Source organism: Mustelus asterias, chromosome 3 (assembly GCF_964213995.1).
Source record: "Mustelus asterias chromosome 3, sMusAst1.hap1.1, whole genome shotgun sequence".
NCBI lineage: Eukaryota > Metazoa > Chordata > Chondrichthyes > Carcharhiniformes > Triakidae > Mustelus > Mustelus asterias.
In genome coordinates, this window is record NC_135803.1 from 87,483,000 (window position 1) to 87,502,240 (window position 19,241).

General features: G+C 46.4%; 1 protein-coding gene across 1 annotated transcript in view; it reads right to left on the bottom strand.

Annotated features, from left to right (window-relative positions):
* Window positions 1-19,241, bottom strand: part of nr2c2 (nuclear receptor subfamily 2, group C, member 2) — a 388,941-nt gene that overhangs the window by 212,856 nt on the left and 156,844 nt on the right. The gene's annotated exons all lie outside the window — the stretch shown is intronic.

Below are 19,241 nucleotides of genomic sequence, written 5' to 3' on the forward strand. Positions count from 1 at the left end.
CCAGTTGCCTTTCTTGAGCTTCGAACTTGGAGAAATTAAGTCTGGACGGGTTTTGTGTACAAATTAAGGCAATGGGAGGTGTAAATTCACAAGTGGTTTCACACTGTGAACCTCTATTCAAGGGAGGACATTCAACCAATGGTCATTTAAATTTGAAGAACTTTTCAGAAGTATATTCAGACATGAGTTAATCTTGTCTCTAGTGCTGTTGGGGAGGGTTTAAATTAATGTGGCAGGGGGATGGGAACCGATGCAGGAAGTCAGAGGGAAGTAAAGTGGAGACAGTAACCAAAGGCAGTAAGGAGAAAAGTGAAAGGCAGAGAAACCAAAGTCAAAAATCAAAAAAGGGCCACAGTAGAGTAGAGTACTGAAGTCTGTGAAGAACTCAGTGAAAGGGTCCAGTATGGCTGAGAGAAAATGAACACAGGGAGAGTGTACAAAACATGATCGGACCGATGGTCTGAGAGAGCAAGGCAGAGAGCAAAGGGAAGCCTCGATTATTTCAATGCAAGAGGCCTGACGGGCAAGACAGATGAACACAGGGCATGGATGGGTACATGGGACTGGGATATTATAGCTATTACTAAAACATGGCGAGGGGAGGGTCAGGACTGGCAGCTCAATGTTCCAGGGTACAGATGCTATAGGAAAGAAGAGGTACAGGATACTACAGGAGGTAAGAGAGGAGAGGGAGTTGTGTTTTTGATTAGAGAGAACATTATGGCAGTACTGAGAGGGGAAATATCCAAGGGTTCATCCACTGAGTCTATATGGGTAGAACTGAAAATAAGAAGGGTGAAGTAGAGAAATGATGCTGGGAAAATTGATGGCATTGAAGGTGGATAAATCCCCAGGGCCTGATAATCTACATCCCAGAGTACTTAAGGAAATGGCTCTAGAAATAGTGAATGCATTGGTGATCATCTTCCAGATTCTATAGACTCGGAACAGTCCCTGCAGATTGGAGGGGAGCTAATGTCACCCCAATGGGGCGGCACGGTAGCACAGTGGTTAGCACTGTTGCTTCACAACTCCAGGGATCTGGGTTCGATTCCCGGCTTGGGTCACTGTCTGTGTGGAGTTTGCACATTCTCCTCGTTTCTGCGTGGGTTTCCTCCGGGTGCTTCGGTTTCCTCCTACAGTCCAAAGATGTGCGGGTTAGGTTGATTGGCCATATTAAAATTGCCCTTAGTGTCCTGAGATGCGTAGGTTAGAGGGATCAGTGGGTAAATATGTAGGAATATGGGTGGAATTGTGGTCGGTGCAGACTCGATGGGCCGAATGGCCTCTTTCTGTACTGTAGGGTTTCTATGATTTCTATGATGATGAATGTTCAAAAAGGGAGGTAAAGAGAAAATAGGGAATTATAGGCCAGTAAGCTTAACATCGATAGTGGGGAAAATTCTTAAATCCATTATCAAGGACTTTAGAGCAGAGCATTTAGAAAGCAGTGGCAGGATCAGACAGAGTCAGCATGGATTTATGAAGGGGAAATTGTGCTTGACAAATCTGTTGGAATTCTTTGAAGATGTAACTAGTAGAGTTGACAAGGGGGAGTCAGTCGATATGGTATATTTGGACTTTCAGAAAGTGTTTGACAAAGTCCCACGTAAGAGATTATCGTGCAAGATTAAAGTGCATGAGATTGAAGTGTATTGAGATGGATAGAAAACTGGTTGGCAGAGAGGTAACGAAGAGTAGGAATTAATGGGTCCTTTTCAAATTGGCAGGCAGTAACTCGTGGGGTGCCACAGGGGATCAGTGCTGGGATCGAGCTATTCACTATATATATAAATGATTTGGATGAGGGAATAAAATGTAACATATCAAAGTTTGCAGATGATACCAAGTTGGGTGGGAGGGTGAACTGTGACGAAGATTAGAGATCCTTCAGCATGAGCTGGACAGGTTGGGTGAGTGGACAAATCAATGGCAGATGCAGTATAATTTGGATAAATGTGAGGTTATTCACTTTGGAAGCAAAAACAAGAAGGCAGATTACTACCTGAATGGCTGTAAATTGGGAGAGGGGACTGTGCAACGGGACTTGGGTGTCCTTGTGCACCAGCTGCTGAAGGTAAGCATGCAGGTGCAGCAGGCAGTAAAGAAGGTAACTGGCATGTTGGCCTTCATTGCGAGAGGTTTCGAGTACAGGAGCAGGGATGTGTTTTTGCAATTATACAGGGCCTTGGTGGGGCCACACCTAGAACATAGAACATAGAACATTACAGCGCAGAACAGGCCCTTCGGCCCACGATGTTGCACCGACCAGTTAAAAAAAAAAACTGTGACCCTCCAACCTAAACCAATTTCTTTTCGTCCATGAACCTATCTACGGATCTCTTAAACGCCCCCAAACTAGGCGCATTTACTACTGATGCTGGCAGGGCATTCCAATCCCTCACCACCCTCTGGGTAAAGAACCTACCCCTGACATCGGTTCTATAACTACCCCCCCTCAATTTAAAGCCATGCCCCCTCGTGCTGGATTTCTCCATCAGAGGAAAAAGGCTATCACTATCCACCCTATCTAAACCTCTAATCATCTTATATGTTTCAATAAGATCCCCTCTTAGCCGCCGCCTTTCCAGCGAAAACAATCCCAAATCCCTCAGCCTCTCCTCATAGGATCTCCCCTCCATACCAGGCAACATCCTGGTAAACCTCCTCTGCACCCTCTCCAAAGCCTCCACATCCTTCCTGTAATGTGGGGACCAGAACTGCACACAGTACTCCAAGTGCGGCCGCACCAGAGTTGTGTACAGTTGCAACATAACGCTACGACTCCTAAATTCAATCCCCCTACCAATAAACGCCAAGACACCATATGCCTTCTTAACAACCTTATCTACTTGATTCCCAACTTTCAGGGATCTATGCACACATACACCTAGATCCCTCTGCTCCTCCACACTATTCAAAGTCCTCCCGTTAGCCCTATACTCAACACATCTGTTATTCCTACCAAAGTGAATTACCTCACACTTCTCCGCATTAAACTCCATCCGCCACCTCTCGGCCCAACTTTGCAACCTGTCTAAGTCTTCCTGCAAACTACGACACCCTTCCTCACTGTCTACCACACCACCGACTTTGGTGTCATCAGCAAATTTGCTAATCCACCCAACTATACCCTCATCCAGATCATTAATAAATATTACAAACAGCAGTGGCCCCAAAACAGATCCCTGAGGTACACCACTTGTAACCGCACTCCATGATGAATATTTACTATCAACCACCACCCTCTGTTTCCTATCCGCTAGCCAATTCCTGATCCAATTTCCTAGATCACCCCCAATCCCATACATCTGCATTTTCTGCAGAAGCCTACCATGGTGAACCTTATCAAACGCCTTACTAAAATCCATATATACCACGTCCACTGCCTTGCCCCCATCCACCTCCTTGGTCACTTTCTCAAAAAACTCAATAAGGTTAGTAAGGCACGACCTACCTGCCACAAAACCATGCTGACTATCACCTATCAATTCATTACTCTCCAAATAACTATAAATCCTATCCCTTATAATTTTTTCCAACATCTTGCCGACAACAGAAGTGAGACTCACCGGTCTATAATTCCCGGGGAAGTCTCTGTTCCCCTTCTTAAACAATGGGACAACATTCGCTAACCTCCAATCTTCTGGTACTATACCAGAGGCCAACGACGACCTGAAGATCAGAGCCAGAGGCTCTGCAATCACTTCTCTTGCCTCCCAGAGAATCCTTGGATAAATCTCATCCGGACCAGGGGATTTATCTATTTTCAGACCCTCCAGAATATCCTGCACATCCTCCTTATCAACTGTAATACTGTCTATTCTACTCCCTTGCAACCCAGTGTCCTCCTCAGCTATATTCATGTCCCCTTGCGTGAACACCGAAGAGAAATATTGGTTCAATGCTTCACCAATCTCCTCCGGTTCCACACATAACTTCCCTCTGCCATCTATAACTGGCCCTAAACTTGCCCTAACCAACCTTCTGTTCTTGACATACCTATAGAACGCCTTAGGATTCTCTTTAACCCTATCCGCCAAAGTCTTCTCATGTCCCCTTTTAGCCCTTCTAAGCTCGCTCTTCAACTCCCTCTTAGCCAATCTAAAGCTTTCTAGTGCACTACCCGAGTGCTCACGTCTCATCCGAACATAAGCCTCCTTTTTCTTTTTAACCAACAAAGAAACTTTTTTGGTGCACCACGGTTCCCTAGCCCTACCAATTCCTCCTTGCCTGACAGGGACATACCTATCACAGACTCGCAGTAGCTGCTCCTTGAAAAAACTCCACATGTCGGACGTTCCCAGTCCCTGTAATCTCCTAGTCCAACCTATGTTTCCTAATTCTCTCCTAATAGCCTCATAATTACCCTTCCCCCAGCTAAAACCACTGGCCCGAGGTCCATGCCTATCCCTTTCCATCACTAAGGTGAACGTAACCGAATTGTGGTCACTATCACCAAAATGCACACCAACTTCCAAGTCTAGCACCTGGTCTGGCTCATTTCCCAGCACCAGATCCAATATAGCCTCACCTCTAGTTGGCCTGTCTACATACTGAGTCAAAAAACCTTCCTGCACGCTTTGAACAAAAACTGACCCCTCTAACGAGCTAGAGCTATAACAATTCCAGTCAATATTAGTCAAGTTAAAATCCCCCATAACAATTGCCCTATTACTTTCACTCCTAAGCAGGATTGACTCCGCAATCCTTTCCTCAACCTCTCTAGAACTTTTAGGAGGTCTATAAAAGACTCCCAACAGGGTGACCTCTCCTCTCCTATTTCTAATCTCCGCCCATACTACCTCAACAGATAAGTCCTCATCAAATCTCCTCTCTGACACTGTGATACAATCTCTGACCAATAATGCTACCCCTCCCCCTCTTCTACCTCCTTCCCTACTTCGACTAAAACATTTGAACCCCGGGACCTGCAGCATCCATTCCTGCCCCTGCTCTATCCATGTCTCTGAAATAGCCACAACATCGAAGTCCCAGGTACTGATCCACGCTGCAAGTTCACCCACTTTATTGCGAATACTCCTGGCATTGAAGTATACACATTTCAAACCCTGCTCCACCCCACCTCTGCAATGCCGTGCATTGCAGTCCCCATCCATGCATCCCTCACTTTCAGCCCCACTACTCAGGATCCCTCCCCCCCCCCGAATCAGTTTAAACCTCCTTGCATGGCCTTAGCAAATTTACCCCCCAGGATATTGGTCCCCTTCTGATTAAGGTGTAGACCATCCTTCTCATAGAGGTCACACCTTCCCCAGTACGAGCCCCAATTGCTCAAGTACCTGAACCCCTCCCTCCTGCACCATCCCCTCAGCCATGAATTCAAACCTTCCCTCTCCCTATTCCTCTCTAAACTATCCCGTGGTACAGGCAAGAGTCCAGAGATAACCACTCTGTCAGTCTTGGCCTTTAGTTTCCACCCCAACTCCATAAATCCCTGCCTAATATCCCCTTCCCCTATCCTCCCTATGTCGTGTGTCCCCACATGTACAATAACTTGTGGTTTATCTCCCTCCCCCCTAAGAGTCCTGAATACCCTGTCAGACACATCCCGGACCCCAGCCCCTGGTAGGCAACACACCAACCCTGAGTCCCTACCTTTAGTTCCGACCCTCCTATCTGTCCCCTTAATTGTGGAGTCCCCAATCACAAGGCCCAGTCTTTTACAGCCCCTAACCACCTGAGCTTTCTCACTCGGCTCACCCCCAGAGATCTGCTCTCTATGCTCAGTTGATTCCTCCTCAACTGTAGCCTCCAGCACCGAAAACCTATTATGGAGGGGAACCGCCCCAGGGGATTGTCTTCCCGATTGCTTCTTACCCCTCCTCCTGGCATTGACCCAAGCCTCATTTCTAGGAGTTACTATTTCTCTATAACTCCTATCAACTTCCACCTCCGCCTCCCGAATTATGCGGAGTTCCTCTACCTCCCCCTCCAGCTCCTTTACACGCTCCTCCAGAAGCTGCAATCTAATGCACTTCTTACAACTAAAATCTCCTGAAACACTACTGGATTTCCTCACCACATACATCCCACAGGAGATGCAGCATACTGCCTGAACTGCCATCCCTGAAGCCATTACCAGCAAGAAAAAAAGAAAACAAAAAAAAAAAAAAATTTCCCCACACTTCCCCAACTGTCACTCTCCACTGCAGCCCGAGCAGCACTCCCTCACTGAGACACCAACTGTCACTCTCCACTGCAGCCCGAGCAACACTCCCTCACTGAGACACCAACTGTCACTCTCCACTGCAGCCCGAGCAGCACTCCCTCACTGAGACACCAACTGTCACTCTCCACTGCAGCCCGAGCTAGAGTATTGTGTGCAGTTTTGGTCTCCTTTTCTGAGGAAGGATGTTCTTGCAGCGAAGGTTTACCAGCCTGATTCCAGGGATGGTGGGACTGATGTATGAGGAGAGATTGACTAGGTTAGGATTGTTTTCGCTGGAGTTCAGATGAATGAGGGGGGATCTCATAGAGACGTATAAAATTCTAACAGCACTAGACAGGGTAGATGATATTCCCGATGGTGCGGGAGTCCAGAACCAGGGGTCATAGTCTTGAGGATTCGGGGTGACCATTTAGGATGGAGGTGAGGAGACATTTCTTCAACCAAAGAGTGGTGAGCCTGTGGAATTCATTACCACAGGAAGCAGTTGATGCCAAAACATTGAATGTATTCAAGGCAGCACTTGGGGTGACTGGGATCAAAGGTTATTGGGGAAAAAACAAGATTAGGCTATTGAGTTGGATGATCAGCCATGATTATGATGAATGGTGGAGGTGCCTTTATAGGACGGGGCATAGAGTATAAAAGTTGGGGTCTGATGTTGCAGTTGTATAGAACGTTGGTTCGGCCACATTTGGAATACTGCGCCCAGTTCTGGTCACCACACTACCAGAAGGACGTGGAGGCTTTAGAGAGAGTGCAGAGGAGGTTTACCAGGATGTTGCCTGGTATGGAAGGGCTTAGTTATGAGGAGAGATTGGGTAAACTGGGGTTGTTCTCACTGGAAAGACGGAGGATGAGGGGTGACCTAATAGAGGTGTATAAAATTATGAAAGGCATAGATAGGGTGAACAGTGGGAAGTTTTTCCCAGGTCGGTGGTGATGTTCACGAGGGGTCACAGGTTCAAGGTGAAGTGGGGGAGGTTTAACACGGATATCAGAAGGGCGTATTTTACACAGAGGGTGGTGGGGGCCTGGAATGCGCTGCCAGGCAAGGTGGTGGAGGCAGACACACTGGGAACGTTTAAGACTTATCTAGATAGCCACATGAACGGAGTGGGAAATTCAACGTGGGCAAGTGCGAGGTCGTACACTTTGGAAAAAAGAATAGAGGCATGGACTATTTTCTAAACGGTGACAAAATTCATAATGCTAAAGTGCAAAGGGACTTGGGAGTCCTAGTCCAGGATTCTCTAAAGGTAAACTTGCAGGTTGAGTCCGTAATTAAGAAAGCAAATGTAATGTTGTCATTTATCTCAAGAGGCTTGGAATACAAAAGCAGGGATGTACTTCTGAGGCTTTATAAAGCACTGGTTAGGCCCCATTTGGAGTACTGTGAGCAATTTTGGGCCCCACACCTCAGGAAGGACATACTGGCACTGGAGCGGGTCCAGCGGAGATTCACACGGATGATCCCAGGAATGGTAGGCCTGACATACGATGAACGTCTGAGGATCGTGGGATTATATTCATTGGAGTTTAGGAGGTTGAGGGGAGATCTGATAGAAACTTACAAGATAATGAACGGCTTAGATAGGATGGACGTAGGGAAGTTGTTTCCATTAACAGGGGAGACTAGGACGCGGGGGCACAGCCTTAGAATAAAAGGGAGTCACTTTAGAACAGAGATGAGGGGAAATTTCTTCAGCCAGAGAGTGGTGGGTCTGTGGAATTCATTGCCACAGAGGGCTGTGGAGGCCGAGACGTTGAGCGTCTTCAAGACAGAAATTGATAAATTCTTGATTTCTCGAGGAATTAAGGGCTATGGGGAGAGAGCGGGTAAATGGAGTTGAAATCAACCATGATTGAATGGTGGAGTGGACTCGATGGGCCGAATGGCCTTACTTCCGCTCCTATGTCTTATGGTCTTATGGTCTTATGGGAATGGAGGGATACAAAAGAATGGTCTAGTTGGGACCAGGGAGCGGCGCGGGCTTGGAGGGCCTGTTCCTGTGCTGTATAGTTCTTTGTTCTAGCAGACACGAAAGGCCGAATGCCCTCCTCCTGCTCCTATCTTCTATGTTTCTATGTGATCGTATAGAGGTCTATAAAATAATGAGAGGCATAGATGAGCCAGATAGTCAACATCTTTTCCCAAGGGTAGGGGAGTCTAAAACTAAAAGGTTTAACGTGAGAGGTGAGAGATACAAAAGGGTCCAGACGGGCAATTTTTTCACTCAGAGGGTGATAAATGTCTGGAGCAAGCTGCCAGAGACAGTAGTAGAGGCAGGTACAATTTTGTTTTTTAAAAAGCTTTAGACAGTTACATGGAAAAGATGGGTATAAAGGGATATGGGCCAAATGCAGGCAATTGGAACTAGCTTAGTGGTTAAAAACTAGGTGGCATGGACAAGTTGGGCCGAAGGGCCTGTTTCCCTGCTGTAAACCTCTATGACTCTATCTGGAAATCACAGAAGGTCACCAAACCCTTGGTGGCTATCTGGGGCAGAATTCAATACTTGTTAAAATTAATTTCAAGAAGGGCACGTTGACTGAAGTATGTTAACAATTCGAAAGATGATATTCTTACAGGGTGGGACAGAGATACCTTTTCAAAAGGAAGCGACTTTCCCAAATGTCCAACAAAAATAACCAAAGAAAATATCATTTGTTAAGTTTTTTTACTATAACAAATTAAAATGAACATTGGCTAAGGGGGGGCATGATTGAGGTATATCAGATTATGAGGGGTATGGATAGGGTGAGTAGGGAGCAGCTGTTCCCCTTGGTTGAGGAGGTCAATCACAAAGCGGCATTGTAAGGGGGTAGGAGGCAGGAGATTCAGAGAGGATTTGAGAAAATTTGTTTTCACTCAGAGGCTGGTGGGAATCTGGAATGCACCGCCTGGGAAGGTGGTGGAGGCTGGACATCTTACTACCTTTAAAAAGCATTTGGATCAGCATTTGAAATATCATAACATTCAAGGATATGGGACAAGTGCAGGAAAATGGGATTAGTGTGCCTTTAGTGGTAGTTACTGTCGATGGGCCGAAGAGCCTTTTCTGCACTGTATGACTCTATGGATCAGACATTATTTAACAGGCAACATCGAACTAAAGAAAAGGTGCTTCAGCATTAACTATCTAACACAATCAAGCTATGTCTTACAACTTCTTTCACTGCACAGATGTATGACATTATAAGAACAGGTCCAAAGTTCTTCATAGCTCTCCAGCAGGCTCACTTCTCTTTGTCGCTCTCGGTCAAAATTTCTAGTGTCCTTTGAAAGTCAGCCCAAGTTTTGCAGATCTGACTTCCACCAACAAGGCCCATCTCAGCGATTTCTTGTTCATTAAGTCTCCAGAAATCTCGTTGGTTCTGTCCCCTATCTTCCAAACAGAAAACTAACTCTCAAGCACCTTACTTTCTTGGAAACAAAACAATCCTTCTCTGCTCTTCAGGAAGCTTTTCTGCTCCGCAGAGCAGTATCCGCTTTGTCTTTCTTTCTGTATCTGAAAAGCAACGGTCCTTTTACTGAGAGTTCATGTGGAAAGGTTGGAAAGTTGTCACTTGATTTCAGGAGGTGTCTATTTGAGTTTCACCCCCAAGCCAACCAGACCACACAGACATGTCTCCAAACTGGGGGCTCTTCCAGAATTCCCAATTGTACCACAAGTTAAAAAGAAACATTTTAAAACATATTAATCTTGGAATGTCCGGCTTTCGTAAGGCTAAAAATGAAAAAAAAATTCCTCTAGTTACATTTTTGTGCCTGGTTCCTTTCAGGGTTCTGCTGCAGTAAAATCCCAGTTGACCACCCACAGATGCATAAGACAGGTCATTGGTAAATTATCTATGTCAAATTTGGCATTAATGATGTTAATCAGAAAGAGTGGAATCTCAGCACTGATGTTTTGGCTAGTTTCCAACAATTACAGGGCACAAGCAACTGCTCACATGTGACAATCCGGGTACAGTCAGAACAACCAGGAGCATTTGTCAACTTCAAGGGTTTTCACTCCATCAGTGTGCAGCTGGTGACCAACCACAAAACACATCTTTTTGCAGGTGTGCAACAGATTCCCAGACAGCTGCTGTCAGCCTGCAGCAGTCCAAGACCCCTGATATCGTTGAACCTGGAAACAGATTTAAGGGGTGGCTGCTGGGGAAAGCAAAAAATGCTGGATAAACTCAGCAGCTCTGGTATCTTGGGCTGAATTTTATGGCAGATTTGCAGGCAGCACAGCCTGTGCCCTCTACATTTGCCTTCATTGCAGTTTTACTAGCAGAAGAGGATGCTTGTCCACCCATGGGCCTTAAGTGACTATTATAGGGCGCTAAAGGGCCTCAATTTGTGGGATTTAACTAGTGGTGGGAGAGTCCCAAACCAATCATCCAGCTTCGCTGCTATCCCTACTTTTCTGGTGGTGGCCTTAACAGGCTTCAGGGTCCATGAGAGAGCAGACTTACTCCTCTTCAATTCCAGACATCTGTTTGAAGTCTGCAGAAGGCTATACTTTTTAAATTACTTTGTGGGATACGGGTGTAGCCTTTCAGACCAGCATTAATTTCCTATCCCTAACTGTCCTTGAACTGAGTGTTTTGCTCAGGCATTTCACGGGCAGTTAAGAGTTAATGACATTGATGTGGGTCTGGATTCACATATAGTCCAGACTAGGCAAGAACAGTAGATTTCCTTCCCTGAAGAACATTAGTGAACCGACAATCAATGATAGTTTCATGATCATCATTCCTGAGACTAGTTTTCATTTCCAGATTATATTAATTGAATTTAAATTCCACCAGTTGCTAATTGCTTTGGCAATTCCTGCACATGTCTCATCACCAACATAGAAGCTTGAACACGCTGCAGAGATAAGTTAACTTATCCACAGTTGACAGGTTCAGGTCATGGTCTGAAAGCTTGGACCCAAAGGCAGGCCTTTCCTGGAGCAGGATGGTATATTATTTCAGTTTTCTTCATGATGATCAGAAGGCTGAAGTTATCACATGCATTGGAGAATATTGCATGTCCAACATGTCTCGGATTAAACATCTTCCCATCCATGCAACATCTAATTTCAATGCCAGGTTCACCATCATTCTAAGTACAATCAAGGTTTATTTTCATGAAGAGGAATGATTGGGCAAACAAATCTAGAGCTTCATGGATGATGAAAGAGAAAGAGATTAAGATGAAGCAGAAAAACTGTGTTTATGTCACATGTCAGGTAAACAATACATCCGAGAAGCAAGATGAACATAGAGGGATCAGAGAAGTGAAAAAGCAAATAAGAGAAGCAAAGATAGAGTATGAGAATAGACTAGCAGCTCACACTAAAGGGAATTTACAAGTCTTTATTGGCATACAGATATTTAAACAGTGGAAAGAGTAAGGATTAGGGACCAAAAAAGTGATTTACATAAGGAGACGGGGGCATGACTGAGGTATTAAATTAATATTTTGCATCAGGAGGAAAATGCTGCACTGCTCATGGCTGGCACGGTGGCACAGTGGTTACCACTGCTTCTTCACATTGCCAAGGACCTGGGTTCGATTCCCAGCTTGGGTCACTGTGCGGAGTCTGCGTGGACTTCCTCCAGGTGCTCCGGTTTCCTCTCACAGTCCCAAAGATGTGCAGGTTAAGTTGATTGACCGTGCTAAATTGCCCCTTAGTGTCAGGGGGACTAGCTAGGAGGAATGCATGGGGTTGTGGGGATAGGGCCTGGGTGGGATTGTTGTCGGTGCAGACTCGATGGGCCAAACGACCTCCTTCTGCACTGTAGGATTCTATGATTCATTGTGAAAGAGGAAGCAATTCAAAAACTTGAAGGGTTTAGAGTTGATAAGGATGAGGTATTGTTTAAGAACATCTATTATTTCTCATGCTAAGTTTGTTATTTGATATCCACGTATGTGCCTCAGTCGAAGCCTCTATTGACCATTTTGATGGTTTCAGCTGGCAACTCCACTCAGGTTAACTTGTACATATTTCAGTAAATCCTATCAAGGAGATCCCAGAAATGGTGTCTATATCTCAGCCCCCTTACCCGACACAAGTACAGGTGTGGTTTGCTCAGAATTGCCATAGAATCCCAACAGTGCAGTAGAAGGCCATTCAGCCCATCGAGTTCATCCAGTAATTTAAAGGAAGGGGTAATCATGAGCGGGAGGCCAATTTTTTGCTGTCAGTGTCAGATGTGGGAGTTCATGGAGTTGCCTAGCCTCCCGGAAGTCCATATCTGCGCCAGATACGTCGAACTGCAGCTCCTGAAAGACTGCGTTAGGGAACTGGAGCTGCGGCTCGATGACCTTAGTCTAGTCAGGGAAAATGAGAAGTTAATAGATAGAAGTCACAGGCAGGTCGTCACACCAGGGCCACGGGAGGAAGGCACCTGGGTTACGGTTAGGAAGGGTAAAGGTCACGTACCAGAGAGTACCCCGGTGGTTGTCCCCCTTAACAGTAAGGGATGGGTGTCAGACGGGAGAGAGGAGGGGAGAGGGCAGTCACTGATGGTATCCCCTGTGGTTGTCCCACTCCAAAATAAGTATACCATTTTGAATACTGTGGGGGGGGGGGAACCCTCCAGAGGTAAGCCACGATGACCAGGTCACTGGCACAGAATCGGGCTCTGTGGCTCAGAAGGGAAAGAGGGGAACCAGGAGAGCAATAGTAGTGGGGGATAAAATGTTTAGAGGCACAGACAGGCGGTTCTGTGGGCGTGAACGAGACTCCAGGATGGTAGTCTGCCTCCCTGGTGCCGGGGTCCTGGATGTCTCTGAGCGGGTAGGAAGCATCCTAAAAAAGACAGGTAACCAGACAGACGTCATTGTCCACATTGGTGCAAATGACGTAGGCAGAAAGAGCAGAGAGGTCCTGTGAGAGCAATTCAGGGAGCTGGGTAGTAGGCTGAAAAGCAGGGCCTCTAGGGTAGCGATCTCTGGACTACTCCCAGTGCCACAAGCTAGTGAGGCTAGGGACAGGGAGACTGCACAGCTGAGCGCGTGGCTAAAGGACTGGTGCAGGAGAGAGGGTTTCGAATACATAGATCACTGGGAAGTCTTCATGAGAGGATGGCACCTGTACAAGAAGGATGGGTTGCACCTAAACTGGAGGGGTACGAATATCCTAGCTGGGAGTTTTGCTAGTGTGGTTCGGGTGGGTTTAAACTAATGTGGCAGGGGGGTGGGGATCAGAACAATAGGTCAATAAGTATAGAGACTGGGGACGAGGTTGGGGCCAAGACAAGGCTACCTAAGAGGAAGAGCATTCTGGGGGAGGATGACCTCAGTGGGCCTGGAGGTCTGGAGTGCATCTGCTTCAATGCAAGGAGCGTCACGGGCAAGACAGACAAGCTTAGAGCCTTAATGCTTGCGTGGAACTTGGATGTGGTTGCAGTAACGGAGACTTGGTTAAAAGGACAGGACTGGCAGCTGAATATTCCAGGGTACAAGTGTTTTAGGCGAGACAGAGGAGGGGCGAGGAGAGGTGGGGGAGTAGCAATGCTAGTTAGGGAGCATATTACAGCGGTACAGAGGGTGGACAATATGGAAGGGTCAGGTAACGAGTCACTGTGAGTGGAGCTCAGAAACAGGAAGGGCACAATCACTATGCTGGGGGTATACTACAGGCCTCCCAACAGCCCACGGGAAGTTGAGGAATGGATATGTAAGGAGATTCTGGACAGGTGCAGAAAAAATAGGGTTGTTATAGTGGGAGACTTCAATTTCCCTCATATAGACTGGAAATCGCTTAGGGCTGGGGGCCTGGACGGGGAAGAATTTATAAAATGCGTACAGGAAGGCTCTTTGGAACAATATGTTGACAGTCCAACTAGAGAGGGGGCTATACTGGACCTAGTGCTGGGGAATGAGCCCGGTCAGGTCATCAAAGTTGCAGTAGGGGAACATGTGGCAAATAGTGACCACAAATCTGTAAACTTTAGGATAGTAATGGAAAAGGACGAGTGTTGCCCTATGGGTAAGGTGCTGAATTGGGGGAAGGCTAACTACAGTTGGATTAGGCAGGATTTGATGGCTGTTGATTGGGAGAAGTTGTTCAAGGGTAAATCCACATCTGGCATGTGGGAGTCTTTTAAGGAGCAGTTGATAGGAGTGCAGGACAGGCATTTGCCTGTAAAGAGGGAGGATAGGAAAGGTAGGATTCGGGAGACGTGGATAACCAGTGAAATTGTGGGTCTAATCAAAAAGAAAAAAGAGGCATACATGAGGTCCAGGCAGCTAAAAAACAGATGGAGCACTGGAGGAATACAGAGAAAGTAGAAAAGAACTCAAACAGGGAGTTAGAAGGGCAAAAAGGGGTCACGAAATGTCCTTGGCAGACAGGATTAAGGAGAATCCTAAGGCATTTTATACATACGTTAGGAACAAGAGGGTTGTTAGGGAAAGAATCGGACCTCTCAGGGACAAAGGAGGGGAACTATGCTTAGAACCAAAGGAAGTAGGTGAGATCCTAAATGAATACTTTGCATCAGTATTCACAAAGGAGAGGGACATGTTGACTGGGAGTGTCTCAGAGAGATGTGTTGACCCGTTAGAAAAAAATCTCAATTACAAGGGAGGAAGTGTTAGGTTTTTTAGGAAACATTAAGACAAACAAATCCCCAGGGCCAGATGGCATCTATCCTAGACTCCTCAGGGAGGCAAGAGATGCAATTGCTGGGCCTCTAACAGAAATCTTTGTCTCTTCACTGGACACAGGTGAGGTCCCAGAGGATTGGAGGGTAGCAAATGTGGTCCCGTTATTTAAGAAGTGTAGCAAGGATAACCCGAGTAATTATAGGCCGGTGAGCTTGACGTCCGTGGTAGGGAAGTTGTTGGAGAAGATTCTTAGAGATAGGATATATGCGCATTTAGAACTGAATAATCTCATTAGCGATAGACAGCATGGTTTTGTACGAGGGAGGTCATGCCTCACAAATTTGGTTGAGTTTTTTGAGGAGGTGACAAAAACGATTGACGAAGGGCCGTGGATGTGGTCTATATGGAATTTAGTAAAGCGTTTGACAAGGTCCCTCGTGGCAGGCTGGTGCAAAAGGTTAAATCTCACGGGATAAAAGGTGAGCTAGCTAGATGGGTGGAGAACTGACTTAGCCATAGAAGACAGAGGGGAGCAGTGGAGGGGTCTTTTTCCAGTTGGTGGTCTGTGACTAGTGGTGTTCCGCAGGGCTCTGTACTGGGACCTCTGCTGTTTGTGATATATATAAATGATTTGGAGGAAGATGTAGCTGGTGTGATCAGTAAGTTTGCGGACGACACAAAGATTGCTGGAGTTGCGGATAGTGATGAACATTGTCAGAGAATACAGCAGGATATAGATAGGCTGGAACATTGGGCGGAGAAATGGCAGATGGAATTTAATCCAGATAAATGCGAAGTGAAGCATTTCGGTAGATCTAATGTAAGGGGGAGCTATACAATAAATGGCAGAACCATCAGGAGTATAGACACACAGAGGGACCTGGGTGTACAAGTCCAAAGATGTGCGGGTTAGGTTGATTGGCCATGCTAAAATTGCCCCTTAGTGCTTTGAGATGCGTAGGTTAGAGGGATTAGTGGGTAAATATGTAGGGATATGGGGGTAGGGCCTGGGTGGGATTGTGGTCGGTGCAGACTCGATGGGCCGAATGGCCTCCTTCTGTACTGTAGGGTTTCTATTTCTTTCTATTTCCACAGATCTTTAAAGGTGGCAGCACAGGTGGAGAGGGTGGTGAAGAAGGCATATGGCATGCTTGCCTTTATTGGACGGGGCATAGAATATAAAAGTTGGCATATGATGTTGCAGCTGTATAGAACGATGGTTAGGCCACATTTGGAAAACTGCGTCCAGTTCTGGTCGCCACACTACCAGAAGGACGTGGAGGCTTTGGAGAGAGTACAGAGAAGGTTTACCAAGATGTTGCCTGTTATGGAGGGTCTTAGCTTTGAGGAGAGATTAGGTAAACTGGGGTTGTTCTTCCTGGAAAGACGGAGGATGAGGGGCGACCTAATAGAGGTGTATAAAATTATGAAGGGCATAGATAGAGTGAACAGTGGGAAACTTTTTCCCAGGTCGGAGGTGATGAACACAAGGGGTCACGGGTTCAAGGTGAGGGGGGCAAGGTTCAACACAGATGTATTTTGCACAGAGGGTGGTGGGGGCCTGGAATGCACTGCCAAGCAAGGTGATTGAGGCAGACACACTAGGATCGTTTAAGACTTATCTAGATAACCACATGGACAGACTGGGAATAGAGGGATACAAAAGAATGGTCTAGTGGGCACATGAGCGGCGCAGGCTTGGAGGGCCGAAGGGCCTGTTCCTGTGCTGTATTGTTCTTTGAGTCTACACTGACCACAATCCCACATATGCACCCTGCTAATCCCCTAACACTTGGGTCAATTTAGCATGGCCAATCAACCTAATTCGCACATCTTTGAGCAGTGGGAGGAAACCCACACACACACGGGAGAATGTGCAAACTCCACACAGACCATGACCCAAGGCTGGAATTGAACCTGGGTGCCTGGTGCTGTGAGGCAGCAGTGCTAACCACTTCAACACCGTGCCATCCCTTGAACTTGGTTGGTTAGGGCAAGTTTAGGGCCAGTTATAGATGGCAGAGGGAAGTTATGTGTGGAACCGGAGGAGATTGGTGAAGCATTGAACCAATATTTCTCTTCGGTGTTCACGCAAGGGGACATGAATATAGCTGAGGAGGACACTGGGTTGCAAGGGAGTAGAATAGACAGTATTACAGTTGATAAGGAGGATGTGCAGGATATTCTGGAGGGTCTGAAAATAGATAAATCCCCTGGTCCGGATGGGATTTATCCAAGGATTCTCTGGGAGGCAAGAGAAGTGATTGCAGAGCCTCTGGCTCTGATCTTCAGGTCGTCGTTGGCCTCTGGTATAGTACCAGAAGATTGGAGGTTAGCGAATGCTGTCCCATTGTTTAAGAAGGGGAACAGAGACTTCCCCGGGAATTATAGACCGGTGAGTCGCACTTCTGTTGTCGGCAAGATGTTGGAAAAAATTATAAGGGATAGGATTTATAGTTATTTGGAGAGTAATGAATTGATAGGTGATAGTCAGCATGGTTTTGTGGCAGGTAGGTCGTGCCTTACTAACCTTATTGAGTTTTTTGAGAAAGTGACCAAGGAGGTGGATGGGGGCAAGGCAGTGGACGTGGTATATATGGATTTTAGTAAGGCGTTTGATAAGGTTCACCATGGTAGGCTTCTGCAGAAAATGCAGATGTATGGGATTGGGGGTGATCTAGGAAATTGGATCAGGAATTGGCTAGCGGATAGGAAACAGAGGGTGGTGGTTGATAGTAAATATTCATCATGGAGTGCGGTTACAAGTGGTGTACCTCAGGGATCTGTTTTGGGGCCACTGCTGTTTGTAATATTTATTAATGATCTGGATGAGGGTATAGTTGGGTGGATTGGCAAATTTGCTGATGACACCAAAGTCGGTGGTGTGGTAGACAGTGAGGAAGGGTGTCGTAGTTTGCAGGAAGACTTAGACAGGTTGCAAAGTTGGGCCGAGAGGTGGCGGATGGAGTTTAATGCGGAGAAGTGTGAGGTAATTCACTTTGGTAGGAATAACAGATGTGTTGAGTATAGGGCTAACGGGAGGACTTTGAATAGTGTGGAGGAGCAGAGGGATCTAGGTGTATGTGTGCATAGATCCCTGAAAGTTGGGAATCAAGTAGATAAGGTTGTTAAGAAGGCATATGGTGTCTTGGCGTTTATTGGTAGGGGGATTGAATTTAGGAGTCGTAGCGTTATGTTGCAACTGTACACAACTCTGGTGCGGCCGCACTTGGAGTACTGTGTGCAGTTCTGGTCCCCACATTACAGGAAGGATGTGGAGGCTTTGGAGAGGGTGCAGAGGAGGTTTACCAGGATGTTGCCTGGTATGGAGGGGAGATCCTATGAGGAGAGGCTGAGGGATTTGGGATTGTTTTCGCTGGAAAGGCGGCGGCTAAGAGGGGATCTTATTGAAACATATAAGATGATTAGAGGTTTAGATAGGGTGGATAGTGATAGCCTTTTTCCTCTGATGGAGAAATCCAGCACGAGGGGGCATGGCTTTAAATTGAGGGGGGGTAGTTATAGAACCGATGTCAGGGGTAGGTTCTTTACCCAGAGGGTGGTGAGGGATTGGAATGCCCTGCCAGCATCAGTAGTAAATGCGCCTAGTTTGGGGGCGTTTAAGAGATCCGTAGATAGGTTCATGGACGAAAAGAAATTGGTTTAGGTTGGAGGGTCACAGTTTTTTTTTTTAACTGGTCGGTGCAACATCGTGGGCTGAAGGGCCTGTTCTGCGCTGTAATGTTCTATGTTCTATAACTATCTCTCATTGAAAGGAGAACTTTTCAGTTGCAATTTTGCCTGCTAATCTTTGATTCCAAATTATCAGGGTCAGAACCTTTCTTACCCCAATCTGGGACCTCTGGATTGCTCCTTGTGCACTTCCAGAACCAATCAAAGTCTTATGATTCAAAGATTACTGTCTCCTAAATGTTCAAAACTGACACTTGATCCACTTGGCATAGCTCATTCCCAAGAACCAGGTCTAGCAGTGTCTCCTTCTCTATTGGATTGGAAATACCCTGCTGTAAAAAAAATTCCTGAACACACTTTAGTAACTCTTGTTCCTCACTGCCCTTTACAATACCAGTAAGAAGTCTAACAACACCAGGTTAAAGTCCAACAGGTTTATTTGGTAGCAAATGCCACTCGCTTTCGGAGCGTGCTTCTCCGAGGAGCAGCACGCTCCGAAAGCTAGTGGCATTTGCTACCAAATAAACCTGTTGGACTTTAACCTGGTGTTTTAGACCTCTTACTGTGTTTACCCCAGTCCAACGCCGGCATCTCCACATCTTTACAATACCATCCAGACTACGTTCAGATAACTGAAGAACCCATTAGAACAATGGAGCGGCTGGTCATAGAGACAGGGGGGAACCCAGCGATCGGCCACCCCGTTGGTGGCGGATCACCCAGACTTAGAGGTGGATCACCCGGACCGGGAGGCGG